The following is an 8,792-nucleotide window of genomic DNA, read 5'->3' as shown; positions in this document are numbered from 1 at the left end:
TCAGTCGGGCAATAAGAATTTTGACCCCACTCATTGTCTTGCTGACTTTCCCCAGGCCGTATTTCAAAGTCTCTATATCCTTTGAGTGGAGTGAATTGCAACCCTCCTCTCCCCCCACTGCGCTCCAGGCACTCCGGGCTATTGGGTAAAAGCAGAGTGTGCAAAGGGAAACAATGCAATGCATGAAACGTAATATTAATCTCCCCTGTCCTGAATGTGGACAAAGCGCAGTGGAAGGTGCACGTCTATTATGGTTATTGAGTGCTCACCCAGCTGCGCAATTTTACCCCGTGCGCCCATCCAAGTTGGAAAAAGGTCATGCAGGGGCTTTGAATAGAAGAGCAGCTCTCTAGTTTGCTCAATTACCGCCGCCCCGATAACACATGCACAGACACCAACCCAGTCTCATCAGAAAATGTTCAATGGTAACGTCGGTCCAAGTGGACCAACGTTACCATCTCACAATCTGGCCTCTCAGATTGTGAGATGGTAACATTTAGTCCTCCCATTGTTTTGCATTGGCGTGTTCTCACGTCACGTGACTCTCAAGCTCCCGTCTGCGGAGAGGAAAACATGGCGGAGATTCCTTGTTTTTTCAGATAAAAATATAATTTTGTAACTTAGTTTGGGCATAAAAATACATTCTGACACCATTTCTAGCGAGAAATGTGGTCTTTGCTTCCACAGTCTTCAGCCAGTTCGTGCTTATGATAAATATTTTAATAGTTATCACGCATGTTTTTATCGTTGCTATGATGGTTGCCATGGCACCACGGGCGCAGCTTGGTGTTTAAATCACAGTCCCTGCGTGGTGTCCTTCAGTGATCGTGAATGTTATTCATGTTATATAATAGTAATATTTGAGGCTAGATTACATCTCTAATGAGAAGGATCATGCGAGTCTGTTTATACCGAGGCCGGCCCGAGTGCGCGACCGGCCCGAGTGGCGCGAGCCGAGCGGCCCGAGCGGCGCGAGCGCGCGAGCGGCCCGAGCGCGCGAGCGGCCCGAGTGCGCGAGCGGACATGACGTGTGGCTGTCGTAAAAACCCTATTTGTAAACAACCAGCCCTTTAACTCGGGGCTGCGTCATAAACACGGCGCGCTTGGAAGACCACGATGTCATCTTCCTTCTGTCAGGTAAGTAGTTTATTGTTTTTAAAGATCGTTACGATCTAGGTTTACAGACCGAGTGCGGAGAGAGTCCGTCAATCCACACTATGGACGCTGTTCATCAGCTAATACGCCATTGTTAGCCACATGCTTCAGCCCACGGTAGCCTGTGCTACCTGGGAGGTGAATACATGGTTGTTGAAAGCAGTTCAAGACGCTTAGCTCATCATTGAGGGACGCTACAATATAAATATAAACATGAATTTGATTTATGAATGCTTTAGATTAATAAGGAGTGTATTTGTCTACCATTACTCCACAATATCAGGTCAATTTGGTTTAATGTATAGTATGCACTATGACAATAATGTTTCCATGTTATGGAGTTGCGATTCATTTTATAAAACAATTGCTATGTTCTGTTTTTTAATCAAGGAGGATCCAAGTGAAGCTACAGGAGTTTCATTAACGTCAACAACTTGGACCAAACAGTTTGTTTTGCTTGATGAAGAGCAGGAAGGGCAGCCTGGAGAGAAAGAGAAGCCGGGTTGAGCCCACTACCATCATCCACGTACCACGAGGAAGATGAGGGAGAGAAATGATCCTACCATTAAAGAGGTACTTTTAAGTTACATACCAGAAAAAACATTTTATATAATTTGCCAAATATACATTTTTATTAAATCCCCAAAGTACACTTGCTGAAATACAAGTTAATATCACACTGAAAGAATTTTGATCAATCATGCTTCCCTGCTGTGATTGTTTAACTAGGAAAACAACTTTTTCCACAGGAAGGCAAGTAAATTTAAGGAATACATGTGCAAAGTTTTCCTCTGTTATGTATAATGATGACCCCCATCAAACATAATGTTAGCAATATTTACACCTTTTAATTTATACTGTTTATTTCTGTCTACATGTGTGAATTTGCCTTCATTAGTTTCAGAAAAGAGCGATGATGTATCGGTCAGTGGGCGGCAGCACGAGACTCCGCAAACTAGTCTGTAAGCAAAGCAGACGAAGGCATCGAGGTTGCGGCCTGCCATCATTGTTATTTTGCTTAAGGGACTGAATATGTTTCATGTAGAAATATTAGCATTTCCCTTATATCTACCAAAACTGCTTGTTTCACAGACTGCAGTTTTGTTTTGATCCGATGTGGTGTGCAAATACAACCGTATCTGCAATGGGTTGTGGGGCATTAACATTTGTAACTCTAATTTTGTTTTGACAGACTGTGAAAAGAACGTTGAGAACATCACCACTCTACAGGAAGACACAGTCCAGTAATGGGTGTCAGAAGTTCAGTAGTGAACGACAGGTACTGTGGAAAAATATGTGTCATTGTTGTACAATGTCCTTTGACTCTGTTTAAACAAGGTCAACACAAAAAGGTTTGATTGTAAACTGATATCGGTATGAATTCATGTTATTCTCCTCGTCAAAAGAAACAAACAATCCAAATTACCTGCAGAAAGCCCTTGATGGACGCTTCAGCTGCATCGTCAGACTGGTGAGACAGCAAGATGCCAACTTTAATGCCAATTTATTTGTGTAACATTCTGTGACCAAATGTATAGATAACCTTTTGTAGATTGTAAAAATAGATAACCCATTTATTACAAAAAAACTACACTAGAATTATCGCACTGCGTTGTATGACTCCGCTAACCAGAGCAGTGTCCGTCTACATATTTCTACATATTTTCTCTCATATAAATGACACTGTATCTCTTGACAACTGAAACCATAAGATGAGGTCAGTGTGGCCTTGACCTTTTTACTTTAAGACAAATACAAAGTTAGACAATCCGAAAACATGCAGTTATGCCTCCGGCGACTCGCTATTGCAGAGGCATTAAAACCGTAGTGTAGTAGATTGGATTTTATTGGTGTTACATTGGACATCTTGTATGGGTACACCAAAAAATATATTTGGTTTCACATTCTAGATGGCAATAAGCAGAGTCATCAACTCAGGAAAAATATTTCTGTAGAAAAGAAAGCCTTGTATGTGTGTATGTATACATACACACAAACGCACAATTGAGACGTTTTTGTCTTTTATCATATATTCTCAGGCAGTACTGATGCATTTACTGAGACGGGACGTGAGGGCCTACTCTGCGTGCTCAGAGTTCAAGCCCAGCAGGCTGCAGCGGGCCTGACATATTCCGGAACAGCAGCACAGTCTTTGGATGACTCCTCTGAAGATGAAAACATGGCGAGGTACTTCTCCACTGATGAAGAACTGTGAGGGCTGTGATTAGCTACACTCTCTTGCTACAATGCTACTCATGCTACTCCCTGGCAGCCTTAGGAAGGCATTAGCTTGCTGTGTGGTAGCTGTTAGCTTCAGCATTTTTAGTTTTTAGTGGCCTGTCTGACGTTTATGTTAAAAAAAAATCAGAGGGAACCATCTTCATAATTTAACACTATGGTTTGTTTGTGTGTCCTTCAGTTCTTCTCAAGAGAAGCAGTACAGGTGTGCCTCAGCTCCACGGTCCCTCCTGCAGCCTCCGCTCCTGATGCTAACCTCATGTCTCCATCACACCAAGCAGCAGACCTGGAGTGACAGACCTTTCTCCAGAGCTGCCCCCTCCCTCTGAAACCCCCCTCTCCAAAACACTATTTGTGTAGTTTTTAAAGTATTTTTTGCATGAGAATTGTTGATCATAACATTTCCAGCAGATGCCTTAATATAATGTTTGTGCACAATAAATGACATTGATCATAACATAATGGTATTTCCTTGCACTTCTACACCATGATATTGTCAGATAAGATGCTGATTACATTAAAGCAGTGAATGCTCTGCTTTAAGCAACATAAACACACAATGATTCAATGGATCTGAAGTAGAATGGGCACATTACATTCTGTAGAGAATGCCTCAGTTATGGAACTCAGAAAATAACTTTCTTTATCTGAGGTTCCAGCCATTTATAGTCACAGCAAAGCACACAGGTCTGGTTGTCTAAGTGGCGCCCATATCATTGTTTAAGATGTGTAACATCAAGTTTGTGTTTCAGTGCAAAATTAGTCATTAGTCAAGAGTTCACCATCTTGTTTACACTAAAATTAGGTGACCCAGATGTTTCACAATGCAATCTGATAAGGTCTTATGAGAAACATTCTTAACATTAAAGAAATCAACACAGAGGATAGCAATATCTGTTTGACTTTAATCCGTAGCTGATAATCAGCGGCCTGACTTATTCAAACACATTAATACTACAATGAATAAGGCAGGGGTTTTCCATCAGAAATCATTTCTGGGACATTAATTTAAAAGATCTCCAGTATAAGCAAATGTATTCTAAAATTGGTTTATATCCAAGTGTGAGGCTGTCCTGGCACATGGAAATAATATATATATATATTGTTTGTATTAGCTTTCCCTCAGTTTAGTACTTGCACTTCTTGAAAAGCTCTATATAAATAAGATGTATTAATGTTTATACATTGCCCTCTAGTATATGTTTTCCTAAAAGTCACTGTAGATACAGAAATAACAGTATGGTTCAGGTGACAGTAAGTGGAAGCTGAAGGTAATTTCCATGTGCTCAAGAGAAACATAACGTGACGATATAGTTGATTTCTGATAGAAGGCCCTGCCTCATTCATTGTAGTATTAATGTGTTTGAATAAGTCAGGCTGCCGATTATCAGCTACGGATTAAAGTCAAACAGATATTGCTATCCTCTGTGTTGATTTCTTTAATGTTAAGAATGTTTCTCATAAGACCTTATCAGATTGCATTGTGAAACATCTGGGTCACCTAATTTTAGTGTAAACAAGATGGTGAACTCTTGACTAATGACTAATTTTGCACTGAAACACAAACTTGATGTTACACATCTTAAACAATGATATGGGCGCCACTTAGACAACCAGACCTGTGTGCTTTGCTGTGACTATAAATGGCTGGAACCTCAGATAAAGAAAGTTATTTTCTGAGTTCCATAACTGAGGCATTCTCTACAGAATGTAATGTGCCCATTCTACTTCAGATCCATTGAATCATTGTGTGTTTATGTTGCTTAAAGCAGAGCATTCACTGCTTTAATGTAATCAGCATCTTATCTGACAATATCATGGTGTAGAAGTGCAAGGAAATACCATTATGTTATGATCAATGTCATTTATTGTGCACAAACATTATATTAAGGCATCTGCTGGAAATGTTATGATCAACAATTCTCATGCAAAAAATACTTTAAAAACTACACAAATAGTGTTTTGGAGAGGGGGGTTTCAGAGGGAGGGGGCAGCTCTGGAGAAAGGTCTGTCAATCCAGGTCTGCTGCTTGGTGTGATGGAGACATGAGGTTAGCATCAGGAGCGGAGGCTGCAGGAGGGACCGTGGAGCTGAGGCACACCTGTACTGCTTCTCTTGAGAAGAACTGAAGGACACAAACAAACCATAGTGTTAAATTATGAAGATGGTTCCCTCTGATTTTTTTTTAACATAAACGTCAGACAGGCCACTAAAAACTAAAAATGCTGAAGCTAACAGCTACCACACAGCAAGCTAATGCCTTCCTAAGGCTGCCAGGGAGTAGCATGAGTAGCATTGTAGCAAGAGAGTGTAGCTAATCACAGCCCTCACAGTTCTTCATCAGTGGAGAAGTACCTCGCCATGTTTTCATCTTCAGAGGAGTCATCCAAAGACTGTGCTGCTGTTCCGGAATATGTCAGGCCCGCTGCAGCCTGCTGGGCTTGAACTCTGAGCACGCAGAGTAGGCCCTCACGTCCCGTCTCAGTAAATGCATCAGTACTGCCTGAGAATATATGATAAAAGACAAAAACGTCTCAATTGTGCGTTTGTGTGTATGTATACATACACACATACAAGGCTTTCTTTTCTACAGAAATATTTTTCCTGAGTTGATGACTCTGCTTATTGCCATCTAGAATGTGAAACCAAATATATTTTTTGGTGTACCCATACAAGATGTCCAATGTAACACCAATAAAATCCAATCTACTACACTACGGTTTTAATGCCTCTGCAATAGCGAGTCGCCGGAGGCATAACTGCATGTTTTCGGATTGTCTAACTTTGTATTTGTCTTAAAGTAAAAAGGTCAAGGCCACACTGACCTCATCTTATGGTTTCAGTTGTCAAGAGATACAGTGTCATTTATATGAGAGAAAATATGTAGAAATATGTAGACGGACACTGCTCTGGTTAGCGGAGTCATACAACGCAGTGCGATAATTCTAGTGTAGTTTTTTTGTAATAAATGGGTTATCTATTTTTACAATCTACAAAAAGTTATCTATACATTTGGTCACAGAATGTTACACAAATAAATTGGCATTAAAGTTGGCATCTTGCTGTCTCACCAGTCTGACGATGCAGCTGAAGCGTCCATCAAGGGCTTTCTGCAGGTAATTTGGATTGTTTGTTTCTTTTGACGAGGAGAATAACATGAATTCATACCGATATCAGTTTACAATCAAACCTTTTTGTGTTGACCTTGTTTAAACAGAGTCAAAGGACATTGTACAACAATGACACATATTTTTCCACAGTACCTGTCGTTCACTACTGAACTTCTGACACCCATTACTGGACTGTGTCTTCCTGTAGAGTGGTGATGTTCTCAACGTTCTTTTCACAGTCTGTCAAAACAAAATTAGAGTTACAAATGTTAATGCCCCACAACCCATTGCAGATACGGTTGTATTTGCACACCACATCGGATCAAAACAAAACTGCAGTCTGTGAAACAAGCAGTTTTGGTAGATATAAGGGAAATGCTAATATTTCTACATGAAACATATTCAGTCCCTTAAGCAAAATAACAATGATGGCAGGCCGCAACCTCGATGCCTTCGTCTGCTTTGCTTACAGACTAGTTTGCGGAGTCTCGTGCTGCCGCCCACTGACCGATACATCATCGCTCTTTTCTGAAACTAATGAAGGCAAATTCACACATGTAGACAGAAATAAACAGTATAAATTAAAAGGTGTAAATATTGCTAACATTATGTTTGATGGGGGTCATCATTATACATAACAGAGGAAAACTTTGCACATGTATTCCTTAAATTTACTTGCCTTCCTGTGGAAAAAGTTGTTTTCCTAGTTAAACAATCACAGCAGGGAAGCATGATTGATCAAAATTCTTTCAGTGTGATATTAACTTGTATTTCAGCAAGTGTACTTTGGGGATTTAATAAAAATGTATATTTGGCAAATTATATAAAATGTTTTTTCTGGTATGTAACTTAAAAGTACCTCTTTAATGGTAGGATAATTTCTCTCCCTCATCTTCCTCGTGGTACGTGGATGATGGTAGTGGGCTCAACCCGGCTTCTCTTTCTCTCCAGGCTGCCCTTCCTGCTCTTCATCAAGCAAAACAAACTGTTCGGTCCAAGTTGTTGACGTTAATGAAACTCCTGTAGCTTCACTTGGATCCTCCTTGATTAAAAAACAGAACATAGCAATTGTTTTATAAAATGAATCGCAACTCCATAACATGGAAACATTATTGTCATAGTGCATACTATACATTAAACCAAATTGACCTGATATTGTGGAGTAATGGTAGACAAATACACTCCTTATTAATCTAAAGCATTCATAAATCAAATTCATGTTTATATTTATATTGTAGCGTCCCTCAATGATGAGCTAAGCGTCTTGAACTGCTTTCAACAACCATGTATTCACCTCCCAGGTAGCACAGGCTACCGTGGGCTGAAGCATGTGGCTAACAATGGCGTATTAGCTGATGAACAGCGTCCATAGTGTGGATTGACGGACTCTCTCCGCACTCGGACTGTAAACCTAGATCGTAACGATCTTTAAAAACAATAAACTACTTACCTGACAGAAGGAAGATGACATCGTGGTCTTCCAAGCGCGCCGTGTTTATGACGCAGCCCCGAGTTAAAGGGCTGGTTGTTTACAAATAGGGTTTTTACGACAGCCACACGTCATGTCCGCTCGCGCACTCGGTCCGCTCGCGCACTCGGGCCGCTCGGCTCGCGCCGCTCGGGCCGCTCGGCTCGCGCCACTCGGGCCGGTCGCGCACTCGGGCCGGCCTCGGTATAAACAGACTCGCATGATCCTTCTCATTAGAGATGTAATCTAGCCTCAAATATTACTATTATATAACATGAATAACATTCACGATCACTGAAGGACACCACGCAGGGACTGTGATTTAAACACCAAGCTGCGCCCGTGGTGCCATGGCAACCATCATAGCAACGATAAAAACATGCGTGATAACTATTAAAATATTTATCATAAGCACGAACTGGCTGAAGACTGTGGAAGCAAAGACCACATTTCTCGCTAGAAATGGTGTCAGAATGTATTTTTATGCCCAAACTAAGTTACAAAATTATATTTTTATCTGAAAAAACAAGGAATCTCCGCCATGTTTTCCTCTCCGCAGACGGGAGCTTGAGAGTCACGTGACGTGAGAACACGCCAATGCAAAACAATGGGAGGACTAAATGTTACCATCTCACAATCTGAGAGGCCAGATTGTGAGATGGTAACGTCGGTCCAAGTGGACCAACGTTGCCATTGAACATTTTCTGATGAGACTGGGTTGCAGACACACAGACACACAGACACACACACACACCCACACATACACAAACAAACACAAACACATCTGGGCACGAACTGAAGAACCAAAACACTGTCAGAGC

At 41.0% G+C, this 8,792-nt stretch overlaps 1 long non-coding RNA gene across 2 annotated transcripts; it reads left to right on the top strand.

Annotated features, from left to right (window-relative positions):
• Positions 1-1,025: 1,025 nt before the first annotated feature.
• LOC128443939 (uncharacterized) lies at positions 1,026-3,849 on the top strand. 2 transcript variants are annotated; one of them, XR_008339095.1, is made up of 6 exons: positions 1,026-1,137; positions 1,546-1,728; positions 2,348-2,434; positions 2,562-2,626; positions 3,195-3,342; positions 3,575-3,849. It is a non-coding gene; the product is annotated as an uncharacterized LOC128443939 (long non-coding RNA). The 2 variants fall into 2 exon arrangements; XR_008339096.1 differs by lacking the exon at positions 2,562-2,626.
• Positions 3,850-8,792: the final 4,943 nt, after the last annotated feature.

Source organism: Pleuronectes platessa, chromosome 7, assembly GCF_947347685.1.
Source record: "Pleuronectes platessa chromosome 7, fPlePla1.1, whole genome shotgun sequence".
NCBI classification, from domain to species: domain Eukaryota; kingdom Metazoa; phylum Chordata; class Actinopteri; order Pleuronectiformes; family Pleuronectidae; genus Pleuronectes; species Pleuronectes platessa.
Note: the sequence above shows the minus strand (reverse complement) of the source record. Positions and strands in the feature narration are given on the sequence as shown.